This window comes from Pollicipes pollicipes, unplaced genomic scaffold (genome assembly GCF_011947565.3).
Source record: "Pollicipes pollicipes isolate AB1234 unplaced genomic scaffold, Ppol_2.1 Scaffold_7262;HRSCAF=8765_pilon_pilon_pilon, whole genome shotgun sequence".
NCBI lineage: Eukaryota > Metazoa > Arthropoda > Thecostraca > Pollicipedomorpha > Pollicipedidae > Pollicipes > Pollicipes pollicipes.
In genome coordinates, this window is record NW_023597055.1 from 6,838,335 (window position 1) to 6,855,411 (window position 17,077).

The window sequence follows — 17,077 nt, forward strand, 5'->3', positions numbered from 1 at the left end:
CGGCCGGGCCGAGGGGCAGCCGGCCGCGCCGCCGGGCCGCCCTGGAATGCGCCACTGGCGGCGGGGCGGCACCGCGCCTCCGCCGACGCGGCACCGTGCCGCGACACAACACCGACGCCGGCCGCTCGGCCGGTCCCAGCAGCGGCCGGCTGACTCCGGCCGCTCCGGCAGCGACGGCGGCGACCGGACGCGTGGTCCGGTCAGCGCGGCTCACCGCGCCGGTCACGCGGGCGTGCGCAGCAAAAACGGGCCACTGCCGCCACCGCCGCCACCACCGCCGCCTTCGCCGCCGGTGCCGGCGTAAAAAGCCCCGCTGGCGGCGCGACGGCCCCAGTGGCGTGTTGGACGGTATGTTGGACCGGGGCCGCTGACCACGTGGGACGCGCCGGGTGGGCAGCCGGCATTGGTCGCGACAGTGGCCGACTGACCGCGGCGATCCCGCCCCACCACCCGTCGATGACAATGCACGGTCCAAAACTGTCCAGCAGTGACTGAGGCGCCGACACACGCCACGGCGCTATGTCATTGGCTATACGTCATGAAATAACCGAACATTTAAGACACTCATGTGCTTCAAAATCTACTACAAGTCTATGTTTAGAACGCTGATTCCAGCTAAAGCCAGTGACTGCTTCATGATTGGGGAAAGACGCGTCCATTGTTGTCAGCTCCCAAAAACCCTCACCATACCAGTGACTTAATGTACCCCCACCCTTGCCGTGGCCGCACAATGGCCACGAAGCCTAACGCGCGCTTACGTCCAAACCACTTTTCCTCTCGTTTGGCCGGCCCGCTCCGCACTCCCCGGCGCCGGCTGGAGGGCCGACCGTGGCCGCCTCAGACACCGGACTCCGGCCGGTGACGGGGCGGCAGCGCCCCCCCCCCCCTCCCAGGGCGAGCGGGGCGGGGGGTAGCGGGTTAAAGGGCCGGGTCGGCGCCGGTCCCAGCCGGCCGGCCACAAAAGGCGGCTCGGAGCGGCCAGCGGGCACAATGCCATTACCACGTGAATGCTGCTGCCCGGGGAACACGGCGGCCGCGGCGACGGCGACGGCCCCGCGTGCGCGCGTCAGTGTGACGGCGGCTGGAGGACGAGCGGCGCACCTGGAGACTGTCGGAACAACGGGGACAACCAGGACACGGGGGACGACCACGACCACGGGGAGACGACCGGGTCAGGGGGAGACGACCACGGCACGGGGAGAAGAATGGGTCAGGGGGAGACGACCCACGGCACGGGGAGACTGCCGGGAGGCGGGGAAACGACCAGGACATGGGAGGAAACGACTGGGACAAGGGGAGGAGACCAGGACAAGGGTAACCACCGGAACAAAGGCGACACATTTTGAGACAGCGAATGCAGTCAATGCCCATGTGTTCCCACATGACTGTGCTACGGATGGTCAAATACGCCGCACGTCCTCCACACATTACCCTCCGAGCAGACGCCACCGCCAGCCTAGCGGCAGTGCCCCGCGCCGGACTGAGCACCGCACCCACAACAGCGCACTGGCAAATGGTCCACCTTCAACAACCGTCCCCTCCGCCGCCACCAACACACAGATCATCCCTGCCCCAACCGGCCAGCGCTCCACGCTGCCAAATCCCGTCGACAACAGTGGCGGTGGGCGGCGGCGAGCGGCGGTCCCGCGGCCCGGCCCGAGCCGGCGACGGGCGCACCGCTGAGGCGGCAAACAGGCGCGCGGCTGGGAACGGAAGCGACCCGGCTAGCCGGCTCCACGCCTCATTGGACGGGCCGGCCGCGTGCCGGGCGGGCCTGGTGCGGAGCGCCGGTCAACAGGCGACGCGGGGCACCGCGGGCTGGACAGTAGCGACGCCTGGGAGACGGGCGGACCGGCCGGGCCGGCCGGGCTGGACGGAGGGGCGAGCGGCGGTGACGGGGAGCGCCCGGAGGTCTGCCTGGCCGCTGGTGACACGTGAAGACCACTGAGAGGCTGTGGCGGACACGGCAGGGATGAGGCTGTGACATCGCTACGCCCGGTCTGGAGGGGCACCTGACACAGCGTGCGCTGCAGAGCGCTCATCACACAACGGACGTAGCGGACGCCGCAGTGCCGGGGTGCCCCTCGGGTCCAGCCAGGGAGAACAGTGTGCGCAGGTTCACCCGAGGACAGCAGGCCACACGGAATGCGACGCGTAAGACCTATTGTTTAATCGTTTCCGAGTACTCAATCATACAGTCCTCATTCATTCGTGTAAGCCTGACGTCCCCAGCCGCGATCCTGGTAAGGCCGGGTCCGAATCAACAGGCGGCTCATCCCATCACGCCTGTCCGGCCGCCGAACACCGGACAATCGCACCGCTTCCCCTGCATGTCCCGGCCCGTCACAGCGCGGCTCCCGTCAACGGTGTCCGGCCGCACCGAGTCTGCGTCCGCCCAGTCCGATTCGCACTCGGCGGCAGCACCAGCCGACAGCGAGCCGCAGCCAGCCGGGCCGGCGCGCGCCGCCGGCCGGGCTCCGGCGCGCCGGTCGGCCGTTCGCCGCGGCGCGCCGGCCGTCGCCACCCATTGTGGCGCGGCGCGGCGGTGAGAAACGGCGGAGCGGCCGCCTGCAGCAGATAAATCAACCGCAGGAAGCACGGGCTGCGAGGCAGGACGTGGAACGGGACAGACTGGGACGGAGCACGGTACGGCGCGGCAAAGCCACAGGGAGGACATGGCATGCTCTTAGAGATGTAGACGCCTTTAAACATTTTGGCACGGGGATTGTACGAGAGAACCGGCTTTAGATCGCGCCGCGTTCCTGTAGCTTTCACAAAGTCAAAGAATTTGACTGATTTGATTTGAGGGTGATTGAGGTGATTTGGTGATTTGAGGAGAGGTGACGGGCAGCGTGGCGTGCGACCAATAGCCAACAGCAAGGCGCGGAAGGCGGGTGGGTCGCCGCGGGATGACTCGCGGCCGCCGCTGGGCAAGGCACACCGCAGCGCCGGTGGCGGCGGACGCCCCCACGATGGTGGCCGCCGCCACCTCATCGAGTCTGCGGGCAGACCTGATGTGCCGCCGCCGCCGCCGCCGCCGCCGCCGCTCGCCGGACACGGCCCTCTCCGGACCGGAGCTCGGGGGCAGGCCGGCTGTGCTGCCGCCGCCCGTCGGACGCGGCCCTCTCCGGACCGGAGCTCGGGGGCAGGCCGGCTGTGCTGCCGCCCCCGCCTGCCGTGCGCGGCCCTCCCGGGCCGGAGCTCGGGGGCTGGGCGGCTGTGGCGGCTGTGCCGCCGCCCGCCGACGCCGCCGCCGGACGCGGCCCTCTCGGGCCGGAGCTCGGGGGCAGGCCGGCTGTGCTGCCGCCGCCGCCCGTTGGACGCGGCCCTCTCCGGGCCAGAGCTCGGGGGCTGGGCGGCGTCCGGGCGGAGTCCGCGCACTCGGCCTCGGCTTCCCGAGACAGGCCGGCGTGCGAGGGCTCTCCGATCGTCAAGCCGGTCAAGGCTCTGCGCCGAGGCGACTGTCTCCGGCACGTCCGCTGTTGGCGTCGGGCGTTTCGTGCTCGAGTCGTGCGCTGTTTGTGCGTGGCTGCCAAGCCGACGGTCGCTGTCTCGTTTGCGCCGGTCCGAGGAGAACGCGTCAGATGGAGAATGCGCCGCTCCGAGGAGAAACGCGTCAGCGTCCCGTTAGGCTGACGTGACGGCGGCGGACCGTCGCCCACCGCCCACCCAGCGGACCATTGAGCGGCGCGTGCCGTTCCCACCTGTCCGCCGGACGGGACGCGTTCCCTCCCACCGCGTCACGGCGCCGGAGGAGCGACCCCGGGGCGGGGCTCTCGGAGACAGCACGAGCGACAGTTAGGGCACGCCCCTTCCCCTCCCCTCCCCCGGCCAGCGGGCGGGATCGCGCAGACACTGCCTCGACGCTGGGGTGGGGGGTGGTGGGGGGTGGGGGGTGGGGGGGGGGGTGGGGGGGGGGAGCTGTCCCGGGCTTGGCGAGTCCGCACACTCAGCCTCGGCTTCCTGAGATAGACCGGCGCACGAGGGTTCTCTGATCGTCAAGCCGCTCAAGGTTCTGCCGCGCCTGATGAGAACCTTCGGACTCAGCTGCCGCGTCCCTAAAATCGCGTCTTTTGCCGACGTTCTGAATAATGGAGAGCCAAATGAGAACGTAGCTTCCGCGTGCGACCATTGACTTTGACACAGTAGAGATCGGTGCGCGTGTTGACTAACGCTCCCTGGCGACCCACCCCGTCCGGCCAGGTGGGCCGGACGGCTGTCTGTGCGCGCCGGCGGACCCACTCCATACCAGCCGGAGCCGGAGCCGGAGCCGGAGCCGGAGCTGAAGCAGGCGCAGGAGCCGGATCCGGAGCCGGATCCGGAGCAGGAGCCGGAGCAGGAGCCGGAGCCGGAGCCGGAGCCGGAACCGGAGCGGGAGCCGGAGCTGGAGCTGGAGCAGGCGCCGGGGGCAGGGGTAGGAGCAGGAGCCGGGGCCAGCCGGGCGGCGCTCCCAGGCGCTCGCAATGAGCTGTTAACGCCGCGTGAATCGGCCACCCCAAAGGCACTGAAGCTGACTAGCACTGCCGTTCGTCTTGTCGGCCAGGTGGGACAGCTGAGGTGACAGGCGGACATGAGGCGCCTGTCATCGCTGCTGGGTCACCGCAACACCACCACATACAGTGGCACGACTGTCGAGGGCTCCAAGACCGCGGAAAATAGTCCAATCCCAGCATTCGCAACCCTATGATGCATTTTCCCTGCCGACCCATGTGTGACGGGACATCCGCGCAGGTGCACGGCCTCGCCCAGCGCAGTACACCGGCTGCATGTGCACGTGCCCCCCCCCCCCCCCCCCCGCCGCTGCTCGTTACCATGCCTGCGCGCCGCAGTGCAAACAAGCCGCACATCCGAGCATGATGCGTTACATACAACAGTGGGGCGGCGGGCAGGGGCGGTCGGGGCGTGGCCCGACCCCCAGCCGACCCCCACAGCGCGCGCAGCGAGCGGCGCGGCGACCCGCGCCCCAGTCGGCTCATTAAGGTCGGCGATCACAGCTTAATCAGGCGCGTTCCGTCCATCTGGGCCAGAAGCCGGACCGGCGGCGGCCGGACCAGCGGCGACCAGCGCTGGCTCCGACGCTGCAGTGAAGCATGCGCCGGCGCCGGCCAGTCCGCCCGGCGACGCGCGGCGTCGGCGTCGGCGTCGGCTTCCGTCGGGCGGCGATCATCGGGAGAGAGCCGGACGACGCGCGGCGCCGACGCCGCTCTGAAATGGAAGCCGGGACAATGCGGCGACGGTCGGCCCGTCCCACCTTTGACACGGGTTTCCCTGTCGGCTGGGAACTGGCACCAGCGGAGCTGCTGGAAATGGAGGCGCAAACAATGCGACGAAGGCCACCGCAGCTGACCTTTGCCGTAATTATTGCTTCCGATCGTTCCGCGGTGCGCGTCATTAGCGCTAAATGCGACCGCGGCGACCGTCCAAGGGCGTGGCCGATTGCCTATCAAAGGAGCCGTTTGGGTCGTTCCTGCGGTCTGCCGCGAGACAAACGGTCCATGCCATACACCGAGAATGGGTTTGGGACGGTTCGAAATCACCCGCCACGCAGCGAAGGCGGCGCCGCGTCCGACCACGAACGCCAACACGGACGGTTTGTCTTCCGATGCGCACCGCGTCCAGCCGGGCTCGAGCCGTGGCGCTCCCAGCCACCGACCGAGACGAATCGACAACCGTCTCCAACAGCCGGCTACCGATCCCCGCGGGCGCCGTCCGGCAGTCTGACCTCCAACTGCGCCCACCACCCCGCTGACCCCAGCCTAATATGCATGGCCGAACAAAGACGGTGAAATCCGACGTCATAAGTAAGTGATTTACAGCTAGCGGTCGGGGATAATCACCCGGCCCAACAATGAGCGGCACAGAAGCGACTCTGGCGGTGGCCCAGAATGACCGCAGGCCAGCGCTCAGCGAGCCTTCCTGCTGACCTGGTGAGGCCTATCCGGCCCGCCCGGCACCAGGCCTATCCGGCCATCCAGCACCAGGCCTATCCGGCCGCCCAGCACCGGGCCTATCCGGCCACCCAGCGCCAGGCCTATCCGGCCACCCAGCACCGGGCCTATCCGGCCACCCAGCACCAGGCCTACCAGGCCACCCAGCACCAGGCCTATCCGGCCACCCGGCACCAGGCCTACCCGGCCACCCAGCGCCAGGCCTAACGGACTCGCCCAGCACCACCGGCTCTCGTGCGCGAGATGCGCCATATCTCGTCCCCTCCCCTCCCCAACCCTCCCTCCCTCGCTCGAGGAGTCGGTCCGACGGGTCCCGGGCCCAAAGCCACCGGCACCCATAAACCCCGGCTGTTTGGGCACAACAGGCCGATAAACAAGGCCATCGGGGCTTCTGAAATGGAGAAGGGGACGGCGGCGACCACGGCACCCGGCGACGGCCCGGCGGCCGGCGTCCTCCCGACAACGGCATCGCGCACCGGCCCGCGCGCCTCGTCCGGCGTCACTTGACGTCCCGCAGACGGTGGTATGGAAGAGCTAGGAAGTCACCGGCTATATTATCCCCCCCCCCCGCCCTCGCCCCCACACACATAAGCACTTCACGAGACCACCTCCATGATGAAGTCCATCACACGCCTGAGCAGATATGATGATTTTGTCGCACAGCTCGCTTCATCCCATATTTCGACAGCCTTCGCCGCCTTGAGACGTTGCACATACCAATACAGCATCTCGCTGCGCATTTCCACGGGACACCAGCTGCCCCCAGACCGATGGAACGCGAACGGCATTAGCAATTCCAACGGCACAACGGCCGCTCACGACCTCATCGGACCCATATACCGGGCGGGCCGGCCTGGGAAGGGGCGGGATGCGGGCGCCCGGGCGGCCCGTTTTTACAGCCGCGGGTTGTCATGGCTCGCGGACGGACGGCCCGCCGGCGACTTTGTAGTGCAGCGGGACCGGACCGAGGCCCCGGAGTCAATTATGCCGGCAGATTAGAGGCGGGTGTAAATTTCCTGGCCAAATAAACGGCGGGCGCGCTGCGTGGGAAAGCTCAGGTGGCGTCGGCGCCAGCCGTCCACGGGCTGCAAGCGTCAGAGGTCGTAAAAGCCGTCACGAAGCTCTCAGCGGTATCCACGCCGGCGTGGCAAAACACCGCGCCGCACGACCGCCACCGCGTCATTAGCTCCGCGTCTTCACGACTTACTCTCGAACTCCACACCGCCGCGAGAGCACGGGAGCCGGCGGCGAGAAACCGATCACCGCCCGGCAGCAAGCGGGCCGCTAAGCACGCGCTCACGGCGGCAATAATGGCGCACTAGCAGCGCCGCGCCGACCAATCGGTGGCCGGCTGACCCCGGCTGGGGGTCACGGCGGCGCGCCTTGAAGAGGCGCCGCCGGCGACGGCGGACCCCACCCGCGGGCCGCGCCGGAGCAGGTGAGGACAGACGCCGGCGTAAAAAGGCGACCGTGTCAGAGAAGACGGGATGCACGCCTGGCGCAGGGTAAACAAAGCAAAAGGTCGGACGGTAAAAAGGTGCCGAACGTGGAAAAAGACGAGAAAGCGACGCGGCCACTCACACGACTCGTTGCCACAGCCCATAGACGTGAGGGAAGGGCTAGCTGCTGTCTTGCGCTGCTGAAGTAACAGCACAGGCAATCCCCCACGCGTCACATGGCAGCCAACCATGCTGCGGTAAACCGCACATGACAGTGCATCGCGCGCAACCAACTCGCATTAGCTACCCGCCGCTTCAGCCACTCTAGCGCTTCTCAGAGCTCCCGTTGTCTTGCGAGGACATCTCATGTGCCCCGGCCATCCTCGGCCACCTGCGCCGCCGCCGTCTGCGGCCCTTTCTGACGGTAGCCGATATGCCCGGTGCAAAACCACACCGGATACCCGTGAGTCACCCGGGGATGCAGCCGCACAGTGGCCGCGCTGCGGTGAGAGCCGCGCCCGGCCCCACGCACTGGAGGCCCCGGGCGGCGGCCGGGCAAGCCCCACCACCTCATCTGCCGGTGCACAGCCGGCCGCCTCGTGCCGCGCCGGGGCAGGAGCGAGCGGCCGGCGAACGGGCCCGACACGCGTGCACAGCGCCCAGCGCGATCGCACGCCTGCTTCGTCCGCGGTTCCTTGTCACCTCGCGGGCGGTCAGCACCCGGCGGGGAGGACGCTGATCTGCTGAGCGCCGCCGCCCGGTCAGGGCGGTCGTCCCGTCACCGCCCGCATCCAATCGTTTCCAATTCAGCGGCGGTCACGACCGCGGACCGTTTCATCCGGACACGTGCGGCCGCGGCGACCGTCCTCGGATAGCCGCTCTCCACACACACAGAGCGCCGAGGAGCTGGCGGCTCAGCTGAGTCAGCGCCGGCGGCGGGGGGTGATTCAGGGCGCGGGACACGCGGGCGCCGCCGCGGTGCACGGTACATGCAGCCGGGACGGGCGGACGAGCGCGGCCACCGGCGCCGCGGCGCCGCCGCCGCAGGCCGGCAGCGCAGCCCGGCACACCACCCAGCGCGGCCTGCCGATGAGTCAGGCGACCACCGGGTCCGCTGCTCCTCTCCCCGGAGCGGCCTCTCGTCCTGCTCCGGACCTCGGCCACCGCACCGCGCGCTCACGCTCGCGGCCGCCCGTTCCGGAGCTTGCGTGGAGGTGATCGGCATGGCTTCGGTTCCCCGGCGCCAGGACACACTTCCGTGCCCGCCTCCAAGCGCAGCCATGCCGCGGAGTGGCGAGCGGGCCCGACGGCCTCCAGCGATGCCAAGAAACAAAGGCGCGGCAGGAGGCGAGAAAAATCCCGACGGGCCGCAGCTCTTTCGGGCACAGAGGCCGCCCAGCAGGCGGAGTTTCCGCGAGCGATTCGGCCCGCTTGCGGATGTCTGAGGAAAGTTCAGCCGCAGTGGCCAGCCGTCACCGTTATGCGACGTACCTCCGACGGGTTTCGGTGGCGCTGCCGGTGCCAAACGTCCGCTGACGCGCGGGGCCGCATCGGCGACACCCGTCCGCTGCCGGCGCCGACTGGGCGCGCGGCACGTCCGACGCTCCAGACGGGACTTATATGGCGCGGACGTCGACCGGATGTCGGTGGCGAGCTTCACGCTGGCCGGCGGCGGATCCCCCAGAGACGGGGGACCGTGCGTCACGCCGGTGCCAGCGGGTCACGGCGGATGCGAACCTAGGGCGGAGGGTATCCCCGTCTCCCGCGCCCCACTGCCGACAGCAGACAGCCGCCCGGCCGACAGCCATCACCGGGCCATGATCGACTGTTTGCCTGTGGGGCTGCCAAACATCAGCCGAGCATCTCACGCTATTCTGCGGCACTTCCGACGGAGACGGTCCGTCGCAGGGGAATGCAACAGTGCACCAGCCGGTCTCTCCGCAGTGCATCCTTCAACAGATTTCCTTACCAGCAGTTATCGTTAAGTCGATACATTTTCTTACTGACCAGCGGGATGCTCGCGCCCCGGTCAGTGTTTGAGTTGCAGTACTTTGTCAAGGAATTTACGCGTGATGAAATTTGTATTACGCATTTCATACTAGAAGGAAGGAACCCACAAGGCTCAACGTGCAAAAACCACAAAGATATGACTCACACTAAGCAAAAAGTGTCAGACACGCACATACGTCACGTGGATTATATTGTCTAGTACACCGTCTGAAACTATTCTCCTGCCACAAACTCTTCCTCACCAACAACAACCCAACTATCCCAGCCAATACCTTCCAGTAGGCCCACGTTTCCTTCGTGCTCGCACTGCACAATATTACATACGACGCATTGGCACCAATATTGTCTATAACCTCATCTCCGCGTCCCGGAGTCGGACCGGAGACGTCCCGGGGAGTATTTCCCGGGACCCCTAACACACGGCCACGCCACGGGTGGGACTTTCCGCCCTTCTCGGGGTTTGCCTCAGAGACGTTTTCCCTATCCGGGCTCTCCAGCACGTGATTGGCTATCGCATGACATGGGGCAGCGCCAATGCTGGCGTCGACATTCCATGTCTCCTGAAAAAAAATTGTGCACGAAGGCGGAAAGTGGCAAATGATGCCCCGGCTTCGCCAACTCATCGGAAACAGAATATGATAGACAAGAAAAGGGCGTGAAACCCATGCTGATGGGTAGCTTCTCGATACATGAAGCGGTTGGAGTGAAAGGATTAAAAATATCGATGTGCAGGGCAAGAAAGCGCATTGGTATTACCGCATGGACGTTGCGGTCGGTGTTTCGTGCATTCGTTTATATGGCTGAAGGTTTCGTGGCAGACTTACAAAGAAACATCGGGTCTTTCGGGCCCTGGGCAGTACTCGATGCCTAAACCGCCTAAGCCCTGCGGTATCCGATGAAAGTTAACAGAAAAGAAAATGAGTGGGCAAATTTGACAGGTTTACGTGTTACGTTGCTTAGGAAAAAAGTTCGGTTTACTTCACTGAGAAATGGGCTACGGAAAAACTTCATGGAGATATGTTGCAGGGTTTTGAAATCCAGGGGGGGGGGGCTACATTTTGTGTCAAAATGGGTATGCATAGCCTTTTGTGATTCAATCACATAGCGGGATTTTAGTCTGGATGTTGACCCAAAATTAAGTATTTTTGGATAATTCAAACTACATCAAATTGAAGCATGAAACCTTGAACTAACACTGCTGGTGGTAGCCTGACCCTACTCTAACCCCGAAATCCAACTAAAAATCCCTCACCCCGCCGCCGGTCGCATGAGATAGCCGGGACGCCCGTCTGACGCCAATATCCGAGAAGCACTACCAACAGAGCACCCGTGCCAATATAATATATGGCCGATAAAGATCAAAGTGCTCGTGTGGGCGAGGACCTGCCCGGAAAACCCACACGGGGACGATCAGTGGCGGTTTCGCCGAGGACACGCGCCATAAAACGGCGTTTACGGCACATAAAAGTCGCCATCATTTGTCGATATCAATAGCGCTGGGACCTCTCAGAAACGGAGTCTTAACAAAGACCGATCCACACCATCGTACGGGTTCCCATCAGGTCGAAGGTCGCGGTGGGATGACTGTTCTCCATGCAGGCGGAGACAATGACGTACTGAGAAAAGCACAGTCACCCTTTCACACACACACACGGACGCGTGTCGAAACCGCGTGATGACTACATCACCCGGCAGTCGATAGGGGTCGCCGCGTCAGAGGTCACCGTCCCAGGTCACGAGGTACTCACCTGAAACAAGAGAAAGAGCGCGTCAGCTTCACAGTACCGCACGGCCAATCACCGCGCAAACGAAGAGGCTGACGACCAATCGACGCGCCGCAGCGCCACCGCCGACCAATCAGCACCGGAGGGCCTCGGCAGCGGCTTTCTCGCGGCGTCGCCTGACCCCTGACCCGTGCGGGCCCGACGGGCGCCGCGAAACCCGGCCAGCCCGGCAGAGACAGCTGGCGCCGGCGCGGCGGCTGTGGCCCGCCCTCGGTGTCAATGTTCCGCACCGCCGGCTGTGACCTGTGACCCTCCGACACGCAGCGGAAGGCTTCGACGGCCTAATGCAGCCGTGCGGCGGCGGTCCTTACGTCTTCATCGGTCCAACGGCCGGAAATGATCACAAATTACAGGAGAGACGTGCCTTCGCGGCCCGGAGAGAGCACGCGCCAGCGCCGACCAGGTCGGCTTCGATTTCGCCGAGCGTGATAAGCCGTTGTGTTCGAAACGACTCGAGGAGTAGGTCCGGGAAGAGGCCGAGGGTCGTCCACGCGGCGGTCCCGTCGTCCCCAGCCGTTACAAGAGTGGCCCGTCGCACCACCCTTCCTTGACCCGTCACTACGTCATCCTGTGACCTGTCACACCGCAGTCCCGTGGCCTGTCACACCGCCGTCCCGTGAGGAGCGCCGAGAGCACATCAGCGGGGGACATCACCCGCCAGACGGGCGGCCACCACTGCTAACTATGGGAGCGGCCGGCAGTCGTCAGCCTCCGAGTGTGTCTCGTCTTTGCGTCGGCCGGGGACGCGGCCGCCCTGCCGGCGGTCGCCACACATCCGTGGAGCTCCGGGTCTCTCTGGAGGAGCTCCGCCCTCGAGCACTTGCTCCTGTCCCCCAAAAAATTCGACAAAATCATAAAAATCGCAGACAAGTGTTAAAAACTGAGCTTGGAGAGAAAACCTGGCCTTCGGCCCGTAAACGATCTTGATGGAGCTCCGGCTACGGGTTCCTGACGGCGCGACGGGGAGTCTCCTCTGGAAGTCGGCTGGCCTGGACCACCGGCGCGCGTGCTCACCACGGACGCGGCGGAAAGGGCCCGGTCACGAGCACGGGACCGCGCGATGCATGGTGCTGCTGGCGATCCTTCACCCGACGCGGCCGCGGCGGGCGACAAACGGAACTGATGACGGTGACCACTGGGGTCAACTGTCGGTACTGTCGGTCAACTGTCGGTGACGGTATGACTGCCATCTGGAGCCTCTGACAGCGTTGCAACATCTGGGCGGTCGTGCATACGGCTAAAAGCCGGCAGCCCGAAGAAACGTAGTTTGGCCGTGTCAAGCGCACAAGACCGGCTACTTCGTGCACGACCTCGGGTGACATTCTCGCCCAATTCGGGTCGGAAGCGCCAGCCGCATCGACCACCGACTCCGTCCCCTTGGCTGCTGCCTGGATCGCACCACTGTTTGCTTTCCAGCCTGTCTGCAGCGAGCGGCGGAGCGCTAGGCGTGTGTTTTCATCCAGCTCGTCAGCGTAACAGCCACAAGTGCACGTGCGGCATTTGCTGCAAAACGGCTAACAGCTGGCGCGTCGCGGATCGGCGGAGCCACCCTGGAGCCAACAAGTACTGCCAACGAAGAGGAAAGACCATTCTAATGGTTGACAAAGCTGCGGCCCTTGCGGGCGCTTCGGAACGCTAGCAGACCGGTGCAGACACATGTGTTCCGAGCTTTTCTGGACGTCTCTGCACGCATGATGCACGCTGCATTACATGCATGCTGTAGATGCTATTGGGTTTGAGTGTATTTATAAACAATTCTGTGGAAATATTTATATCCCGCTCCGCCCACGTAAACACTCACAACGCATACGGGCCAAACTGCACGGCTAACACCTATAACGCACCGCGATATATATATATATATATATATATATATATATATATATATATATATATATATCCCTTAGAATATTATCCCCTTCTGAAACAGCTGAACGTCATTATTGTGACAATGGTGACACAGTAATTGCTCTACGTTTTAATTTATACGGCACGTCCTGTCACCGCTCTTAAGCCGGTCATCACGGCGACAAAAGGCTGGCCGCGCCTTTAAACGGCATGACAATGCGACAGCGGCCCCCAGCCATCTGAGTGGGGTAAACAGCGGCCAATCCGCGGCGTGCGTCCCGTCACAAGGTCAGCGGCGCGCGGGGAGGGGTGGGGTGGCACCTCCCTCTCCCAAGGTCCGAAAAGTCCAGCCCGCTTCCGGAACAGGCACTTGGCAAAAACAGCTCCGTGGAAATTGGAGCTCCACGGGCGGAGGTGCGGTCCCGAGACTGCGACACAAAGGTCGTCAGGTGTCCCTGGGGGCGACACCGGCGCGAGGCACGCGTTGTAGGAGCAGTCACCGGGTCGAAACAGCGAACAGCGGACTCTGCGGGACGCGAGGCGCGGGATGACGAAGAGCAACGTGGATTACAACAGCGTGACCATACTTCTGCGGATACTGGAGTGAAAAACTGACTTTACGGGGTCCACCGCTCTCAAAGTACTTTACATCGGCAAAACAGAGCATCCAGCCCGCCAAAAGCTCAACAAGTCTCGAATCCACCGGCCCCGGCGATGGCTGCAGCTATGACCTGACGACGGGTCGCCACCAGGTCCCCCACAGCCACTCCCACCACTTATCCACGGCTTAAGCGTTGGCTTCGTCCGCGCTGTCCTCCCAGCCGGCCGGTGTCGTCCCCCCCCCCCTTCCCTCCCAGGGACGCGAGGCGCGCCCGGCCCGGGCGGAAACGGCTAATTGCGCGGCGGCCGGAATGCGACGCAGTGGCGCAGTTCACACGCCGGCCGCCGCCCTGCAACCCGTCCGCCGTCGGCGCGCGCCGTCCGCGCGGCGTCAGCGCCGCCACCCTCCGCGGCGGAGACGTGATAACGAGAGCCGGCGGGGCGCCGGTAGCGGGCGGTGCGACGTTCGCGCGTTGCACGGCAGCCGGGCAGGGCACTCCCACGGTGCGGCCGCTCAATGAGATGCAGCTCATCACGGGAGCGCGGCCGTAATGGGCGGCCGTGGTCCGGAGGGCGGCGGTGTGTCCAGACTGTCCGCCGCGGGCGCGCCGAGCCAGCATCTCGCAGCCGGCGACCTCCGGCGCTGCGACTTCCGCCCCAGCGGGCTGCGTGCGGGGTAACCGACGGTCCGCCGCGCGTCACGAGGAAACGACATCACGCGACGCTGCTCTTCCGTTCGCTTTAGGAGGGGCCGGTAGTGGAGTGGTTAACACGTCTGCGTTAACCACTGTGCGTCCGGGAAACCAGAGGTACGGGGTTCGATTCCCCGCGGTGCCCGCCCTTCCTGCCAGGGTGCGAGGCAGGCGACGCCATATAGCCTCAGCAGCTGAGTGCGTCGTAAAACCCCAATCACACACACACGTTCACTTTCGGAGTTCGTGAGAAACGGGCACGCTCGCCGGCGTCGTGGTCCGATTCCTGTCGCATCTGCCCGAACGCGTCGGAGGCGATGCCGCTCCTGACCTCGTCCGCATTCGTCCTCACCCTTCCTCACTGCCGCCGGCGCACGTCCTGTCCGGCGCCCGCCGTCGCCGTCCGTCACACAAACACGGAGCGCGTCACGTCGGCGGCGTGACGTTCGGCGCGGCCGTGACGCGGGCCGTCTCCGGGACCGAGCGGCGCCATGGGGTCCGACGCTCCACCGCGCGCCACCAACGCCGCGCTAAGAGCCGCTTTTCAGGCGGCCACACAGGCGCCTGCCTGCCCGCTCGCACGTTAGGCAGCAGAGGCCGGGTGGTCATTTATCGGGCTGCGGATCGACAGACCCAGGTTCGATTCCGTCCGGGGGAAGATTTCCGATCGCCTCGGCTTCCGTCTACCGTGGCGATACTCATGGCTTCCGCAATGACACGCGTCAATCGATAATCCAATGCCTGTGACGGTACCGCACGAGCGCCGCGACAGCTCATGATGAGATTCTGCACGGAACGTTCATCCAGAGCGCTGAGGACCAGCCGGGCCCTCAAGCCTGACGGGCACGTAAGCCGGGGCTCATTGGAAGGTATGGGAGCACCGAGTTTGCAACAACGCAGGCAACAACTAACAGCTGTGAGACGGCAGCCGGCTCAACTTTACTGTCGCCTAAGAATGCAGTGACATTCCAAACATCTCGGAAAATTGACGCTACATCATCTGGCTTTGCATAGGAATCAGGGGCCCAAAAATCGCATCGACATCTACAACATTCTCGGGAAATTTTCACCTCGGGACCGCGAAGAACACACATCTGCGCGCCTCGTGCCCCAGTCCGTGGGCAACGCGTCGCGCCCGTGAAGTCGGTGGCCCGTACGCTTGCACGAGAGGCGCCGGCGCGTCACAGCCGCCGGACAGCCACCGCCGGCGGCGCCACGGCCACCCAGTCAGCCCGCGCCACGGGCCGGCGTCACGGCTAGCCACGGCCGTGACAGCCGGTGGGGCCCGGCGAAGTGGGCCGGCTAATCAGGCGCCTATTGTGACCGAATGTGGGCCGGTTCACTGTTCTCGCCGACAGGTCATCACGCGGCGGCGGCGGCGGACAGCCCGGCCGACAGCGGGCCGACACCGCAGGAGGCCTGCGCTCACTGGGACACCGCGCACACCGCTTCCGGCCAGGTCGGGTCACGTCACGTCGGGTCAGCGGAAGCTGACACAGCCCGGTGCCCGCTATCCGTCTCTCCCATAGTCCTAAATTGAAGATGTATTGAATGAACGTACTGATGTATTGATGTACTGAATGTATTGATGAGCTGCATCAGATCAGGTCGCTGTGCCGACGGTTGGCTTCTGCTCGTGTCCGCTGGTGGTTCTTTCTGAGGCTCAGACATCGCCGAACCCTGACCATGCTCCATTTCAGGAAGGTCACCACCTCAACCTCAGTTCCTGCCTCGCGGCGACTCTTGAAGCGAGGCTCGAGCCTAGCAGTGCTCCGCGTGATCTGCGGCAACCGGGCTCTCCGTCGGCGGCGTCAGATGATGACCTCCCCGCCGGCGGCGTCAGATGATGACCTCTCCGTCGGAGGTCAGCTCCGTCGACCTGTGACCCATCACCTGTTGAGTGCGCCAGCGAAGCGTCACGGGAGCAGTCGCCATCTCCTCCTCACGGTCACCACCCGTCGCTGGGCGGTGGTGGGTGTGAGCGACGCGTCGGACCGAGCCGTCAAACCCGCCGCGCCGGCGCGCTGCCGGCCAGCGCGGCCCGTCTCTGACAATAGCCAATCAGCCGGCTGCCGGCGCCACAATGGAGCGCGGCCCAGCCGAGGCGGCTCGGCTCGGGCCGGCGCATCGGCCGCGTCACAGCCGGAGAGGCGGCGCAGGTGATCCGATGGACGTGCGCCTCACGCGCAGCAGGGTACTCCCGCCGGCGCTGACGCGGCTCGCGGCCCGAGCCGCGCCCAGCTGGTCACTGGTCACTCGGCGTGATCACGCCGCTGGTCAGGAATCATTTCAGCACACCAGTGCGCGGGGCAACGGAGGACGGAAATACGCTTGTGGTGGCAAAGCAAACCACGCCGTAACACCAATTCCCAGCACAGACGACCGTTTTCGGGACGTGCTCGAGCGCCATGAGGTCGTAACACTCATACGACACGCTGATGATGATGACGGTCGTAACCGCTTCCGGGTGGCGTTTCCGGTCACGTCAGCCGCGCGGTCGTGCCGCGGCCAACACCCAGCCGCACGACATCTCGTGCGCCTCACTGCCGGTCAGTGACATCGTGCCGTGCCGATCCCAGCGACCTCTGTCCCGGACACATTGCCCGGCCTGCACCGACCCATCACGGGAACGGACCGGCGCGGCGGCTCGGTCACGGGGCAGACCGGGTCACGGGGCAGACCGGGTCACGGGGCCGAACGGGGCACGGGACCGACAGGACAAGGGGCCGAACGGGGCACGGGCCGAGAGGGGCACG

The 17,077-nt window shown here is 65.3% G+C and overlaps 1 protein-coding gene across 1 annotated transcript in view; it reads right to left on the reverse strand.

The window, feature by feature from the left end:
* Nucleotides 1-17,077, reverse strand: part of step (cytohesin steppke) — a gene marked incomplete in the record, with an annotated part of 127,240 nt that overhangs the window by 97,888 nt on the left and 12,275 nt on the right.